At 36.9% G+C, this 17,268-nt stretch overlaps 1 protein-coding gene and 1 non-coding gene across 2 annotated transcripts in view; both read left to right on the top strand.

The window, feature by feature from the left end:
• Positions 1 to 17,268, top strand: part of LOC124409964 (sestrin-3) — a 110,127-nt gene that overhangs the window by 51,870 nt on the left and 40,989 nt on the right. The window lies entirely within an intron of this gene.
• Positions 4,530 to 4,602, top strand: Trnak-uuu. The gene has a single exon. It is a non-coding gene; the product is annotated as a tRNA-Lys (tRNA).

Below are 17,268 nucleotides of genomic sequence, written 5' to 3'. Positions count from 1 at the left end.
GTTGAGGATTTCACCGCGTTGCCGAGCCGCGATGCGGAGGGTCGACACTCGGTAGATCACTGGACTTTCTGGGTTAATCACCCTCCTCCATCTTACGAACAAAAGATTCAAATTTAGACTCCTCGCCTGCTGCCCACTGCTGGTGATGGTGATGGTGATGGCGCTGCTGCTGCTGGTACTGATGCATGCAGAGTTCGGAGAACGCGGACGGTGAGATCGTAACCCTGTTTCCAGATGAGGACGCGAGTCGAGCAGGAAAACAGGTTCGGCATCGTTAGTTATCGGGCGACGAGACTCTTCCGTCATGTGTTCGAACGAAACTTGGACTATTCACCTCTGTCGAAATTCCGTTATCTATCTCACTATTGGTTGACGAGGTAAACATTGATTTGTCTATCCATCGTTCGATCTCGAGGTTTGACACGACGGGAAGTTGCACTTTGGAAAATTCTATACCGAGAGAAAAAGGTTATTGAATCAATTAAATGTGCCGCCATCGGTGGCGAAGTAAATATTTATTTATGTCGATTCGAGATCCATTGGTCTAACGGAATTTTGTTGAAATCAACTAAATATTTTGTTAGACCAACAGATAATGAATTGACACTAATAAATATTTACTTCGATGCCTGTGAGCACACTTTACAATTAGTTGATTCGATCAATTCTTTCTCTCAGTGTACAGACTACGAAAAATATTTGCCCTGATCGGGTGGTGCAGCTGCAGGGGAAGACGATGGGGTGGGTGGGGGTCAAAGCTGTGAAAGATCAATATTTGGAATGGCCGATATATCGAAACCTCAAACATATGCCAAAGTAAAATAACGAAAGACGAATCGTCACAAATTTTGATTTTCGAAAGTCTCACCGATCAAAAATCAAGATTTCGAACAATTCGTCTTTTGTTAGTTTACATTCGCACGTTTGAAATTCCGATATATCGGCCGTTCCAAGTATTGATACTTCCAAGTTTTTTACCCTCATCCAAGACGATATTCGTCGCGTTGCATGGCCCGTTTCGGAATGTTATGTTTGTACCTATAATATAAATGTGGATTTGTCAGAGGTTCGGTATGTCGACAATAATTCCTCGTCGAGAGTCTCTCTCGTTAGGTTCCAGATGCGAACTACATAGTTTGGCTTCTATTTATCTCTATAGAGGCATCTCAAGGCGAGATCAGGTTGGATCTTGGCCAGAGCGTCTCTTTTTCTTTTTCTTCATCTCCTCCTCCTCCTCCTCCTCCTTCTTCTTCTTCTTCTTCTTCTTCTTCCCCATGTGTCAAGTTCTCAATATTAGATTGCACAACTGTGTTCATGGCATGTACCTGTATCTACTTCTGCACTCCGTGTCCGGTGTAAGCAAATAATAAATTGATTCCTTGGACAAAGGAATCGCCTGTTGAGAATCATTTAGGTGTTTTTTTTTTTTCTTTTTTTTTCTCTTTTAAGAAATGTGTATGCCGGATGTGAAGAGGAGAGGTTACGTAGAGAGGATCAAGAGAAAAACTAACGGACTGCAGGAAGGGAGAGAAATTAATCACTGTCGGTAGATCGAGGCTTCAATCGAAGCTGAACGACGACGAAAACAGGAACGAGAATTAGAACGAAAAAAAAAAAAGAAAGAAAGAAAGAAACAAAGAAATTGGGCAAAAATGGACGTGGTCGAAGTTCGTATCGGTCGATGCGCGTGGAATGACACAGAATATGTGAAAGGAAATATTTCCAACATTTTCTAACGCCGTCTAATACGCCTGCACACAGTAGTCGGACAGCTAATTATTATGTGTACATACCTCTCTCGTTTCGAATGGAAAGATTTTGAAGCACCCAATTGCGTAGGTACTTCGCGATACTTTCTCGGGATAAAAGTATGAGTGGAAAAGTGAAGCGGCGGTGTTTACGGCCACGAAAATATTCATCAAAATATGTATATATATATATATATATATATGTATACACACCTATACTAACGCAACACGTATTTACAACGTACGTGAAATTTTTGGCAACGATTTCGCGATGTACAAACGAAAAGAATTCGTGGTTTGAGAGGGTGAGAGGAGGGGTGGGAGACGGGGGCAGATAAGAGTATAGGAATCAAGTGTAAACAAGGGAATATCCAAGCACATAGCAGGAGCTGGTGATGATAAAATTTAGTGTGACGCCGATCCGTGACTGACGTCGGCCTGCATTCCAATAATCACATGATGATGTGTCGCAAGAAACGTTGAGAAATGCACGTATGCTCGTTTACGACAAATTCTTGGTTTTCTACAAATTTCTGCTCGGGCTGTGTAAACCAAATATTAGACGTTTGATACATATTTAATTGTCGGCGATGGATCTTCTCTGTATGAAGTTTGAATTTTTTATAAACCTGCAGAATTTTTTAAGCGCCAAATATTTCAAGGTTAATATAATCATTTAATTATTTTCGATTATGAGTTAAACTCTGTAAACTTTGAGCTTCGTATAAACGTCCAGGTGTTTACGTTATATCGATTGTTCGCTTTGAAACTCGCGTGTATAGACGGGCGTCAAATATTTCTAATAATTACATTTTTCATACACGTGTATTATTTTCAACTTATGTTCTGTTTTTTATTTTTATTTTTATTTTTTATTTCTATTTCTTTTGAATCTTATTATCGTTTATCAAACTTGCAGAATGATTACGCAACGGTGCGTGCTTATTGCTGGCAATATTTTGTGTTAAGGAAAATGACGATCACGTTTTTCTGTACGTATACAACCCTTATTTGGGAGTCGGAAAAATTTTCATTTGGCAGAGTTGTTGTTTGTAATGATAGAAACAAACCCTGAAAATTTAAAAACTTTATAATTATTGTTCTCCTATATATAATCCTTATAATAAAAAGTAATACTGTTCAGCTTATGTATAAAACAAAAGAAATACGTTATAAAATTATGATAAAATTTCGAAATTTCCAGCAACAGCAACGAATGAAAATACGACGCGTCTCGTCTCGAAGAATATATCAACTGAGTTATTTTTTTATGACCAGAGACGAGGAGGCCGGGATGAAAAAATGATCGAATCTTGAAAAAAAGTTTCTTTTGATCTTTGGCTGTAGGAATAGATTGAAATAACGTGAACAAGAAAATATTTTACGATTATACATATGGACTGTCAATTAGTTTGAATAACTCTCGGAATAACCTTCCATTTTTCGCACATTAATATAACATACCTTTGGTTTTTTTTTTTTTTTTTTCGTTCTTTTCTTGTTATTCCTTTCAGACTAGCAAAGACTGCAGAAATTTTTATATATTTAATCATTGGCATATATTCGAAACAGTTGTTCGTGTGATCTAACAATTATTATAGAATTCACTATGAATGATGAGTAATTTTACCACTCGAACGAAATTAATCATATTACTGTAATATTATAATACGTGATAAATTTTTATGAATGTTTCCTCTCGTTCTTACTTCACGCATGATTCATCATTCACGATTTGCCAGTTTTTTTCCTACAGCGACGACACTTCGAGAGCATCGAGTAATATCGATGTTGGATTGCATCAGTTACAACCTCTCGCTCATACTGATTCTCAGTAATAAAATTGTCTCATCATTTTTTCCATATCTTACACCGGACAAAATTTATAGATCATGATCAATCATGTTATATACTTGTGTGTATATATATATATATATATATATATATATATATATATATATATATATATATATATATATATATCGAATCGAGCGGGAGAAAATTCTATTTTCGAAATGTGTTTATCATTTGTGTGCCAAATTTCGACAAAATCCGTTCTGCTTCATCGTCAGATTTTATTTACTTTGCTATTTTCCATCTCTTATCTATGTCTGTTTTATTTCAGTCATCGTCGTTGCTATTATTTTTCCATTGTTATATACTCAGGCAACCGATTGCCGTGAAAAATTAATAACATTGTACAGAAGCCAACTTATCTCGAGAATGAAAATACTGGGGGTCGAAGCACTGATTCGTTATACTGAAATAATCCAGGAAGTTTCTCTTGTTCTTCTGCAATTAGAATCCTGCAACGACAGCTGACACTCACTTGCTTGGCAAACAAGAACGAGGTACGCGTGGGTGGTAAAAGTACGGCTCGTTACCTCGTCAGGATAACTTAACTGTCATTTGAGATGAAACTCGGCTTGCAAAGCTTGTAGCTTTGGTAATTGTACCAAGTAATTATACTAAATTGTTCCAGAATTAAACGTCTCGTTTAAATCTCGTATTTCTTATCCTCCCTCCCTTGCGCCCCCCCCCCCCCCCGCCGCTCTCTATTTTTCTCACCTCTCTTCATACACCGAATTCCAAATATTCGACGCAACGCGTTCAATTCAATTTCCCCAATAAACAATAGCCAAATATTTATCGTACTACGTTTCATTAGATTCTCCGATCTATCAGGTGTCTGGGATCTCGGATCGATTCGTAATTTTTACAACTCGACGTTTACGAAGCGAATAAAATTATAGTAACCCAACTAACCAATAGTTTTCAACGGCCCGGATAGCTCAGTCGGTAGAGCATCAGACTTTTAATCTGAGGGTCCAGGGTTCAAGTCCCTGTTCGGGCGGTAAATTTTTTTCTTTCCATCTTTTTTTTTCTTCGCTTTTTATGTTCCATTCGAATCGCGGCCTATTTTAGCCTGTGATTATATTTTAAGCTTCGCGTGGAAAATTGTTAATAATATTAAGCTAAGGTGTAAAAAAAGATCGTTGGAAAATGAATATTATCGCATTAAAACGACCGCGGCTGATCGTGCAATTAGTAACCAGTTTAAACGGCGACTAGTGACCCACTAATTTTAAGCCTCTTATCTTTTATTACGCAATTTTGTGAAATCGATTTAGTTCATCCTTCGTCCGTGTTCTTACGTGATCTATACTGTATTTGGTTTCTCATCTTCCTCCTCTTTCCTCTTCACAATTTACACAATTTCCAAATTATCATCGCGGATTCTCCTTCTTGAACTTATCACCGTAGAATGGTATACGGCTGTTTACAACTTGCCAATCAGTGAGGTAGAGGGTGAAAAGTACAGCCACTCCCGTCCACGTGATCGCTGATTTTGTCCTGCGGGAATTCTCTTCGATAAAGCAATTATCATGTGACCAACTCAGTTTTCTGCAATTTCTCTGTATGACTAATCGCATAAAAATTACTCAATTTTGAGCCATAATTTTCATTGAAAATTTATTTAAACACGATAATTTGCTTCGGAAAATATTTACTAGATTTATAGATTTTTTTATTTCTCTTAATCGCGCTCTCAATTTTTGGAATTTTTATTTTCGCATCAATTCTACTTAACGACTTGGTCGTCAGACCTCGTTTCATTAGTGTATAAGACCGATTGATATATTTGTGTAAAAAAATACGTGACTAATGTGAAAATTCCTTATTTCGTGCCTCATAACACATAAAATAGGTATCTGTGGTGACTGATGATGCTAATCGACGTGTTAAAAGTTGTTATAACAATCTGTGTATTACAACGAGCATGCGCAGGTTAATCGGAAATTTGAAAACGTACCAAACCAGGGTTTTTTCACGACAAACAGATCCCTTCCCAAAAATGACGGAGAGCTTCTTAATTGGGGAAGTCATTTCGCTCCAACCGATGATCGTTTCTCTCGCCCGTATACGTCAGCATCACAGAACGGCTAATTAATCATCTCGTTTCAGTGCGAGGCTAGAAAACGCGGCGATTTTATCCTCGGCTCGCTGACAGATCAGTCAAAGATCGTCGACAAACTGCCAGCCGGATTCGTTCCTCTTTTTTCCTCTCTTCCTTTTTCTTTCTCTTTATCTTTTTACTCATCGTCGGCACAGCTGGCGCGGAGAAGGAAAAACATAAACCAATACCTATATATATATAGGTATAATGTATAACGGTTGGACTTTTGCGTCTTTTTGGTTTTTCGATAAAAAAAAATAAGAAATAATAGAATAATACAAAAACGATACAAAAAAACAAACTGCCGGGTCAAATTACGTCATATTCTGATTTATTCACACGTACGTATTAATAATGATATAGAAATTTTGTTATTATTATTCAAATTTGGCTTATCATCACGTGCAGATGTGTGACAAAAAAATTTATTGCACTTGGATATATATGTATAGAAAATTAGGAAGTTGGGTTTAATAATTAATAACTAATTGATTATCGATTAGGAAACTCCCGGTGATTATTGTTGCATTAGGTATACAGAGAATCAGAATGCACCCTATATTTTCGTCACTTCTTGCATTACAAAACTGCGATGATGAAATTGAATGATATGAAGAAGGTATAATTCCTGACGAAATATAAAACGTTATACATTTTACAAGGTATAAAGTGATGCAATTGAATGTGTTTTTACTTGATTCTCCTGACGATATATATATTTTTTTCTTCTCTCCGGGTCATCGGTCTCTAATTAGGACTTGATTGCCGCGTTTATATAATTCCAATTTGTATAATTATATGGAGTTTATCGCCTCGGCACCACGTTTAATGCACTTTGACTGAAAGCCGGTATCTATCGTGTATAGAATCTACAATTGCATAGAAGAATGAGTCAACGGGTTAAAAACAAATTAAGGAAATGAAAAAGTGAAACCGCCATTTATACATATACGATCTGTATGTTTTACAATTGAACGAAAAACTGGGGAATGAGAGAAAGAGAGAAATAGATGTTTGCGTAGAGAGAATAAGTCCGTATTTCTATTTACATATTTCTCAATTAAGTCGTGAAAGTTTTACAAAAATAAATCAATCTCAAAAATATACCGCACGTATCATAAAACTCACAGTACCAAACAAATGGCGGATTATTCTTTTGACGAGCTCATCTGCATACTCGTATTTATTCATTTTGTAAAAGGTTAGAAATAAACATTTGAAGTTAATAAATATATAAGAAATAATGAAAAATCGTGTGTATAATATTAAAACCCAGACCCAAAAACCATTGCAAAAGAATAGACGTTAATCTGGTTTTAGAATTTCGATATAAACCAAAAATCAAATAATTTTCTTATTTCACAACCGATAATGCGTTTATATAATTATAAAAATGGCGTTTTTGATGAACCGATGATGAAAACTGATTTGCTAAGGTTAGATTGAGCGATACGTGATCACGGAGTTGAATTGCGATCCGGTGAGTCGTGGTGCTAATTAATTGTGCGGGGATACGTCGTACATACATACATACATATATATATATATATATATATATATATATAGTTATACGTAGGTAATACAGTAGTTATAGAGCCAGCAACTAACAATCAGCTGCCGATATTCAGAGCGCTCGCGTCATCTACGTTGTCGTGCAGAATCTCAAATGGATCATCATCGTTCAAGCGATAGATCTGTCTAAAGGAACCGGCACTCGGCTGTAACACAAGCAAATGTTCAAGCGAATGGTCATGCTAACCGGCAATTACAAAGATATCGCTTTCGAGGCACCCACACGTCTATAATTCGCACATATGGTCGCCGCGTTGCGTAACGAAGCGAGAGAGAAAGAGAGAGAGAGGCGTTCAAACACGAGGGTGGAGGAAATGGGCACTAGACCACGGGGCCTTCGGGGCCTTGACAGAGACCTTGAAAATCACGCTAAGCCCGAGGGAAAAATCGGCCTCGAATAAACCGGCCACGTCGCGTCGTAGAAATTCGCAGATTAGTGTTGGCCAAAGTCGTGGATTGAATTTTTAATTTTACTCGCTTGTTTCGCCTTCTTTTTCTCCCTTCTTTTCTCATTCATCATCTTGTTCCAGCGCGGCAGAACGCCCCGCACGGAATTCCTGATCGTCCTCATGATAATTCCGTAGGATCATGATCGTTATGCGGATCGCCGATCTATCGCGATTTCTTTACACGTTGCGAGAGAGAGGTAGAAAAAAATTAATGTGGTTGTGTGGTTTTTTTTTTTTTTTTTTTTTTTTTGTTTTTACATCGCGCTCTACGTCGGCAAATTTTTTGGGTTTATATTTTTCTTTTCTTTTCACACCTTCGTTTCTTCCTGCTCTAAGTATTTGTTTTTCTTCCATTGCAGTTTTTGGCACGGAATTACACGAATTCGGTTACTCATTCGCGTTATCATTTGACGGATTAATCATGACTAATTGACACGTTAACCGCGTGTTGGCAAAGTTTCGCTTTTCAAATTTACCGGTTTAAGTGTACCTCACCTCACCTCAACTCACCTCACACGCGAAATACTCTCCTAGTTATCTCAATTAAACGACATGTATATCATGCCTACGTTTTTTGTTATTATCGAGGAGCTCCGGCTCTTTTTGGGTGGCTTTTTTATACCGTTTTTTTCTTTTTTTTTCCCCCTCCCTCTTTATTATATCCTTTTCTGCGGCCGTGAAATAATACTTGTGTTACATATAGGATGGATTCTCGTGGTTTGCCTATTAAAACAAGACTTGCTTGTGGCCTTTTCAGAATCAACGTTTCAAACCACACTTTTGTGACCGGCATGCAAATTAGATAGTATTCTGAAATCGAGCAGAGGAAATATTCACTCGGTTATAACACTGCACCGAATTTCATTTCGTTTTTCTTTCAAAGTCGTATATATCAAGAATTTCACACTTGTTATCCGCCTTTCGCATAATTCTACATTGTTGTATATACTGTAGTTTATTTCCATCGTTTTTTTTTTTTGTTTTTTTTTTCATCTCCATTTTTTTTTCACGCTTCATTTCATCCGCTAGACTACTTGGCAACATTCGCCGGCTGGATATGATGTTCTTATAGGAAACCTGATTCGAGGTTGTAACAATTCGCTTTTCTTCTATCGCAATACACTTCTACTCTTATCATCGTGTCTTGTTTTCGGTACCGTACCGAACCGTCAATTAGTCACTTATACTATATAGACTATTCCTCGTTATCTTCCACTCCGTCATTGTTTGTGTCCTCCCGGATATTTGTTATGTAATAACATTCGTATAATATAAAACGAGCCTGATAATTTGACGGATAATTTTCACGGATATTCGGAAATTTCTTGAATTTATAAAGAACTTTTGAATATCCGTTTTTCCCCCGATCATAATAATCGAAGAAATCCGATTTTCATATTCACGTCGCGCGCTCGATGTTTGTAGGTATATATCTACTATTTTCTCTTTTACGGCAAACAAGAATAAAATAAAACTAACACGACAGCATTTCTCCAATCCAAATCTTTCTGTCCTCCCTTCTGTTTTACGATTATAGTATAGGCATGCAATATTACATTGCATTGCATATATCCAAAAGAATATATCCTCGCGAATTTCCACTTGAATTGCCTGCCAGACATTTTTTCCGTCGAGAAGACGAAGCTGAATCGAAGCGATGTCAACCATGCAGGAAAACAGAGGAAGAAAAAAGATATCCCGTTTCTATATCCTGAATTACCTTATTGCTCGTAAACCATGCAGAGGAAATTCGCAACATCCAATTACGCAGCTAACCTCCCCCCCCCCCCCCTGCACTTGCACTCTGCCATAAACAGTTCAATTTATCTCAATATTTTCCTCTTCGTTATCTTGACTTATATTATAAACGATATTTTACATGCCGTCGTCTATCGCTAAGCGGGGAATTAGATTACCTTTCGTTTGTCTATCATACAGAATAGAGCGAAAAAGAGATAGAGAGGACGGTGGGGAAGGGGGGGATCGAGTTTCCCGCTCGATCACGCGGTCACAAGACACAAGATCGTTTTAAGTGGGCAAGAAGCACAAAAAAAAAAAAAAAAAAAAAAAAATGAAATTTAAAAACCGCCTGCCATGTGGGCTAAGCGTCGAAAAATTCATCGAGTCGAGAGATCTACACGTAAACTGTGATCCGATGGATCGTTGATCGACTTAACTATAATTTCATGATAATAAAGAAATCCTTTTGAGAATAATCGTTTAGGTACACTTTAGAGATGATACACGAGTGGTGGTATCGTATCTTTGGTGCGATACGTTACGCCACTCAACGATCATCGCGCTGTCCCGGAAATGAATCGCGTATATCGAATATCCGGTCGGCAACACGCCGTTGTGCCTCGCCAATTTCAGGGTCAAACCGTAGTTTGCAAATTGTTGCCGGTTGTGCTGCAGGTTATCAGATTGGCACCGCCGAACGCGTCGCGGGTATATAAGATGTCATTTTGCCGGTTCTCATGGAGAAAAAATCATCGTTATTATTATTATTATTATTATTATTATTAGCATTATTGTTGTTATTTTCGTCGTCCAGTTTGCGATTTCGGTTGGTTTTTGCCAAGCCGAAGATATCGTGACCTGCATCCATGCGTAGACTTATAACTCTCGAGTTGAATTATAGGTACTTAGTTATTTATTTATTTATTTATTTATTTATTTATTAACTTGCGGTAGTATTATAAATACTAGTAAACTCTACAGAGGTTGGTAGACATGGTTACCTGTTGGTAAAATTAGAATATATAACAAAAAAAAAAAAAGACAAGAGAATAGAATCTAAGAAAACTGTGCTTTAAAAATGTATTATGGAGATTTAGGTTGAAGTTTCTTTATGAAACTATATCCTCAACTGAATTAAATTATATAAACATCTAAGGAAAAGTGAGCTGAGCTGATAATTTATTTAAATTATTATATGTTTCAAGTAGTCAGACCATCTTTGCGAATTATTTATTTGGTATTTACCAAAAGCAAACCTTTTAATTTGGCTTTCCTGGAGGTTAGATTATTTAAAACTTTTGAAATTATTAGGGGGTCTGTGTTATATGGTATAATTACTTTGAATTAACACGATTTTCCGAACGATCAGTTCCATCAGAGAAATTTTTTTCACCTTTCCCCGCGACTTGCGGGAAACTTTTTTCGCAGTTCTTTCACGAATCACCCGAACTCGTATGAAAAATCGCAGACAATTTCACACCGTGTGTTAATTGAATGGAATTTGTATAACGAGTAACCTAATTCACATAGAACCGATGCATGAGTTTCAATTACATATCTCATCAGATATCCGGGCTCAAAGTGCGCGATCCCGATGCACCGTTGCAATACGATGTGCAATAATATGCAGTTATATGAATTTATACATGAATTTGTCCCGATGACGATTAACTTGAAATTAACTAATGGATTTTCTCTCAATTTCTCGCATTAGGATTTTTAACTCTCGCATTTCGGTTTCAATTGTTTCGGTGTTAAGTTGACGTTAGTCACTAAACCAAAAATAATCGAACACGACTCGATCGAATCGGGAAAAATAAATCGATCAATCAATTATCTCGTATTTTTTTGAAACGTTGCAAACAAAATAAAAAATTTCGTTCGTTGGAGTAAAAAACAAAAACCAATTGCAAGGAAAGTTTGAAAAATAAACGATCACCGTCGATCAATCGGGAAAAACTAATCGATTTAAGGGGATGCGTGTACTTCGACATCCGAAGATACGTCCATCCAACACGTAAAAATCGACCAGAGCATCCCCTGAATCAAAAACCTATAATTTTCGGCCATCCTTACAATCAGACTGTACCATGTTTAATTTTAATTCGGCATTCGTAACGTGCCTGCACTCGATCTCTGGGCCGATGCAGCTCAGCTCGTGGCAGCCGCGGCATGCAGCAAACCGTTGCTAATCGACTTGGCGAACCTCGCCGCAGACGCTGACGCAATTCGAGCGAAAGACGGCAGACCGCCTGGTGCCAAGGCGCGTCTTTCTCTCTCTCAAGTAACGAATGAAGCCGAGATGAGATCCGTATTACCAACAAAGTTTGCCGATTCGTCGAGGGTCAGGAATTTTTAGATCACTCGCATCGATCCACAAATTAACATTAACCATAATTCCGATATTGATTGTGGATTTGAATCAGTAACGCAAATAATACGCAAAGCGAGTGGTTGTTCGACTTTCGTGTCGTAGGTACGTACCTATCCGTAAAAGAAGAAAAGCAAATTCAAGACTCCGACATTAGTGTGGATACGAGGCAAGACCTGCAGATATCCGCAGGTTCGTGTGGAAATTCGATAATACACGACTGGGGTAAAAAAAATCCAAAAAAAAAAAACAAAAAAGAAAACAGTGAATTTCTATACACTGTTTGTGCCCGCAGCAACGAACCTACAAACCATCAACGTGAAAAAGGAAAAGATAAAAGAAGATTAAACGGTCGCGCGTTTATTCCGCACTGTAGCTGCCGGCACGGAACGGCCGTAAATATGTGATGCGGAATACGTGCGTGTGTGTGTGTGTGTGTGTGTGTGTGTACATTTTAGAAAAGCGTCAACAGCTCCTGCTGAAAAATGAAGCGAACAAAAGTGTTTATCGTCAAAACAATTTTTAACACCGCCGAACGGTTTATCAATAATAATCGCGGTTGTTGTACCCGCAATTGCAGAGAGTCTGCGTCCAACAGAATCGCATGTTAAAAAGAGGTCACGCAAAAAGATACGAAATTCTTGTTTCTCCACGTGCAGGGACATATACGCTATTCGCGCCTGTTCATACGTACTATATATATATATATATATATATATATATATATATATATATGTATGTATACGACGATACGCACATGCGATCAGCGATAGTCTTTCATATCGGTTGAAAAATGTTACAAGAAATTCGTGTTCTATATTCATACGATGGAAAACAGTAATAAAAAAAAAAAAACAATAAAAAAAAAGGACACGTCCTATGTGTATTAGGAATAATTAAAATAAATGAGCGAAGATCACGAAGCTTATCCGCGCGACTTATGAAAAGATGTAACGTAACGATAAGTTTGGTTCAGGGACGTCGGTTGTTTGCAATTATTATAGGAATTAGATCGTACCCAAAAAAAAAGTCCCCACCCCCCTCCCCCCCTCCTTTCCCCTTGTTTACGTACCATTAATTGTACTCCGTTTTTTTTTGTTTACTTGCTTTTTTTTGTTTGTTGTTTTTTTTTCTCTCTTTCTTCTTCTCCAGGTTTAATTCCTCCCTTTGTAATCTATGGTACAAATACGTTTTCACTTAAAGCTGTAAGGATGCTTATCTGCACGCTAATCGATTGGAGGCCAGCCGAGTCGTGACTATCTCGTTTTTTTTTTTATAGATTCGTATTTCGACTTTATATTATACACTTGGACGAACCGCTGCCGTAACTCGGCAGTAGTAGTTTTCATGGTTGTAATGGACTATTTTTGTATTTATAAAGGAAAGGAAAAAAAAAAAATGAAAAATTTTAAAAATACGTTAATATTTTTAACGTGGAACAAGAAATCTTTAAGCGACTGAGATGTAAAAACCGATAATAAAATGAACGTTAAAAAATCGGATGTTATAGTAAAAATGTTTGATAAAAAAAGGAAAGATTAAAGAAAAAAAAAAAAAAAAAAAGAAAGAGAAAAAATCCGTTTCCTTGAAAGCTACGATTTTATAACTTAATAATTTTAATCCCCTTGTTGCACCAACATCGCGCATCTCTTTGTGTTATTATAATATATATCATTTATAAGTCATCAAAGTATGGATGATAAATGCGGAGAATTCAGTCATCGTACGCGTGTATGTAGATGGATGTATGAGTATTTTATGTGCTCGTGTACCGTGTTATTTCACTTGTATTTATAGCAGGGCTTTGCACTATTTTAAAGATCAGAAACTCGCGGTAAACAAGTTATGTATGTAGCGGTCAATTTACGTAATTCGCGCCGAAGGTTATTGCGAAACTGTATAATAATTTTTATTTAACGTTCATTGATCGCTCTCGCATTGCTGCTGCTACTGCTGCTGTTTCATATTGCTTAAACTAAATTTCCCGCAATCTCAAATAATTCTGAAAGAAATTTTTGAATTATGTGAAAAAAAAAAATAAATAAATAAATAAATAAATAAAAGACAAACTTCGATTAATTAATTGCAACTTTTATAAATTTTTTTGTTACAGGTAAGGATGGGGATTACAATGCTTTATATGGTTATCTATAAAAACTCATCGAGATTCGCTCATTACCCCCCGAAATTGGAAGGTGGATTAGTCTCGTAAACTCGTGTACATTAACAATACTGCACAAGAAGGTAATGTTATTACACCTACAGTGTTTTTCCACTATATATGTATACATACAAGTACCACTATTTTTTAATTTTTTTTTTCCTCCTCATTCAACGCGATTTGACTTGATAAAAAAATCTTTTCGTCTGTTTTACTTTCGAACGACGTTTGTTTATGAGTTTTTTAATTAACAAACTTATTCCCGAAAATGAAATACTTGTACGTAAAGATGAAATCTGTGATTTGTTTGATGGAAATTCACAGTTCACTCAAATTATTCGATCCACCATTTTAGCTACGTTTTATTTTATATTCATTGATATTTATTCAATTGTTGTTGAACTCCTGTCGTTGCTTGTCTCGCTGTCATCGTCGATGTTGTTTATTTTCACCTGGCATGTATCGCCGAATGCCGAAATTGGCGATTGCCTTTTCCAGTCTCTCCACCAGGCCTCTGTCACGCAGGATTGATTAGGGAAATTGATGTTAATTTATTGGCAGACCTTAAACCGCAACTCGGACCAATGAATAATTATTCAACACTCTTCAGCCGCCTTATATGCTTACACTTTCAACTTACGATCGGTCAAGTCGGGCACAGTCTTGTTTTTCTTTTCCTTTTCTCATTCGTCCAATTTTCATCAACGATTTCCATTTCACACCGTGCGCATAGAAAATCAGGGCGAAAACCTTGTAACAGTTTCGATCCGATGTGAAAATAGAATTCGCGATGAATATAACGACGCGCTAAATCGATGTCAATTTTATGTATCGCGTTTATACATTATACACCGGCATGCAGCGTATTATTTATTATATTTTACAAAACGCGGACTTTCGTGTAAACGCATTAATCTATCCGTCAACGTAATATCGCGTGTTTCGGTTTTTTCTCTTGTCGTACGAAACGATGATCGTTTTTCGAGACACTGTATATAATTTTGTTTATTTTCGTATCCCCGGTTTTTAGCGTCAACTAATTTTCCTTATAGGATGCAACGTCAATCGTCTTTCTATGTACGAGCGGTTATCACAGTTCAATGACTGTGTCAAATGACTATTTGATCCTATGTGTACTTGTACCTACTGTAAAAGTGTAATTTTACGAGCTGGAAGCTAAGAATTTTCTCACAATCAATACGGGGCTGGATCGTTGTTCCAAATTTGAAAAGTTCCGCTCGAACTTTCGAAAAGCGCCTAATTTCGGATTATTTGGTGGCGAAACTTGAAGCAAAGAAATCAAACTTTGAAGAAACAACAAAGCTTTGGATGATGGTCGGTCAGCCGACGGCTCAAAGTTCCGATATATGTAAAATCCCGGAAATTCATGTTTCGATAAAGAAAAGTTTCGATAGAGTGAAATTCCGAAAGTTAAATATACTCGCACAGTAAAAAATCAAAATAACCTCAAAATCTGAATTACCAGCATTCCGAACGTGAAAATATCGATAATCAAAAACCAAGAAAAATCAAAGTGGCGAAATTTTGCCAAGCTAGGAATTCATGGAACTGAAAATCTTCGATTATCCGGAATTTCGACGTTTCACGTTTGCAAATTTTCTCATTCTCGCAATTTCGGAACTTTTCGCCTCAGATTTCGGAGCATTCGAAGCTTTGATGTTTCGTCAAAGTTTGATTTCTTTACTTCAAGCTTCGTCACCGAATAATTCGGAATTTGGCACTTTCGAAATTTTTCAAATTCAATACGCCTCGGAAATAAACATCCTACAGCGTTGCACAGTATATCCGCCGGCATATAATAAACGTCTTTTCAAACGGAAGCCTGTAATACATCCCCTGTAATATTATATGTATATTGTATTCGTATATATTACACGTACATACGTATAAACTCGCTTATCCCGCGCTGATACATGATACATTATTGATACAGTGACTGACTCCTCTGGTATAAACGCGCATTATCATTTCGGTGTCGCCTATATGCATAAGACAACCGCCTACCTCGGTAATAACGCACACACACACATACATATATGGGTTATTCAACGCCATCTAGACCAGTGTTAAACCCCGGCCATCTCAAAATCATTTCATTTTTTTTTCTCACATTTTACTCGGTGAGAAACGCAGCCTGAATTTTTTTCAAATTTTTCTACTAAACCGTTTTTTTTTTTTTATAAATATTTGAGGTCGATTGCGAATGCCGATTTTTTTAAATCTGAAAAACTTGTCAAAAATCCAGTCAATCCCACAAAACACCCCAAGTAAAGGAAAACGTGGGCCGAATTTTTTTTTCTATTCTTTTATAGAATTTTGAAATTTTTAAACCCAAAATTGACACAGGATCAAATCAAAAAGCGTCAAACAAGGGTCAATTTACTTTTAAATGTTCGGTTTCACCAATTCGATGATGTGCCACTCTAGTTGGTACAGATAATCTTGAGTTTGAAAATTTTTGAATTCCGAATTAGGTGATAAAAAAATAGAAAACAAAATTCAGCCCACGTTTGTCTCAAGGGGGGGTGTTTTCTGTCGTTCATTGAATTTTTAAGAACTTTTTCAGATTTAAAAAAAATGGGTATTCGCAATAGACTTCAAACACTCACAAAAAATAAACGTTTCAATAAAAAAACAAAAAAAAATTGAAAAAAATTATGAAATGATTTTGAGATGGTTAGGGCTTAACACTGGTGGAGGAATCGACGTGGATTACCCCATATATATACACAGAGGTACGGTGAAGGTGGAAAGATAGATAACTGAGATATACTTATACATCAGTCGATGCTAACGGGTTGATGACTTTTTGTCGGACGCGAGGCGTTCCTTAGAGGAACTCCAAGTGTTGTAACAGCTGCCTGGAAAAATGATCAGAGCTAACGATAAGTTACACGAATTGGAAATCTCTTGGCGCGGTTTTGTAAGCTGACTATATTTCGACTGTAGGTACATACATACAATATAACGTTTGCCGTATTTTTGAACCATCGCATCGGATTCATCCACTCGTACGAAATATTCGTATCTACAATTATAAGTTCTACGTATTTCTGAAGAGAGAAAAGATATGAAAAAATTTTACAAACCAATCGAATTAAACCTGTTGACTCTGAAGGTTGACTCACCTTATGTACGCTAGTTAAACATTATAATTCTTATGTGTATACCTAAACACACACACACACACACACACACACACACACACACACACACACGCTGACCAATTATTCCGCAATTGTGTTATC

The sequence above is a fragment of the Diprion similis genome, chromosome 1, assembly GCF_021155765.1.
Source record: "Diprion similis isolate iyDipSimi1 chromosome 1, iyDipSimi1.1, whole genome shotgun sequence".
NCBI classification, from domain to species: Eukaryota; Metazoa; Arthropoda; class Insecta; order Hymenoptera; family Diprionidae; genus Diprion; species Diprion similis.
The sequence above is the reverse complement of the archived record's forward strand: the minus strand, read 5'-3'. Positions and strand labels throughout refer to the sequence as shown.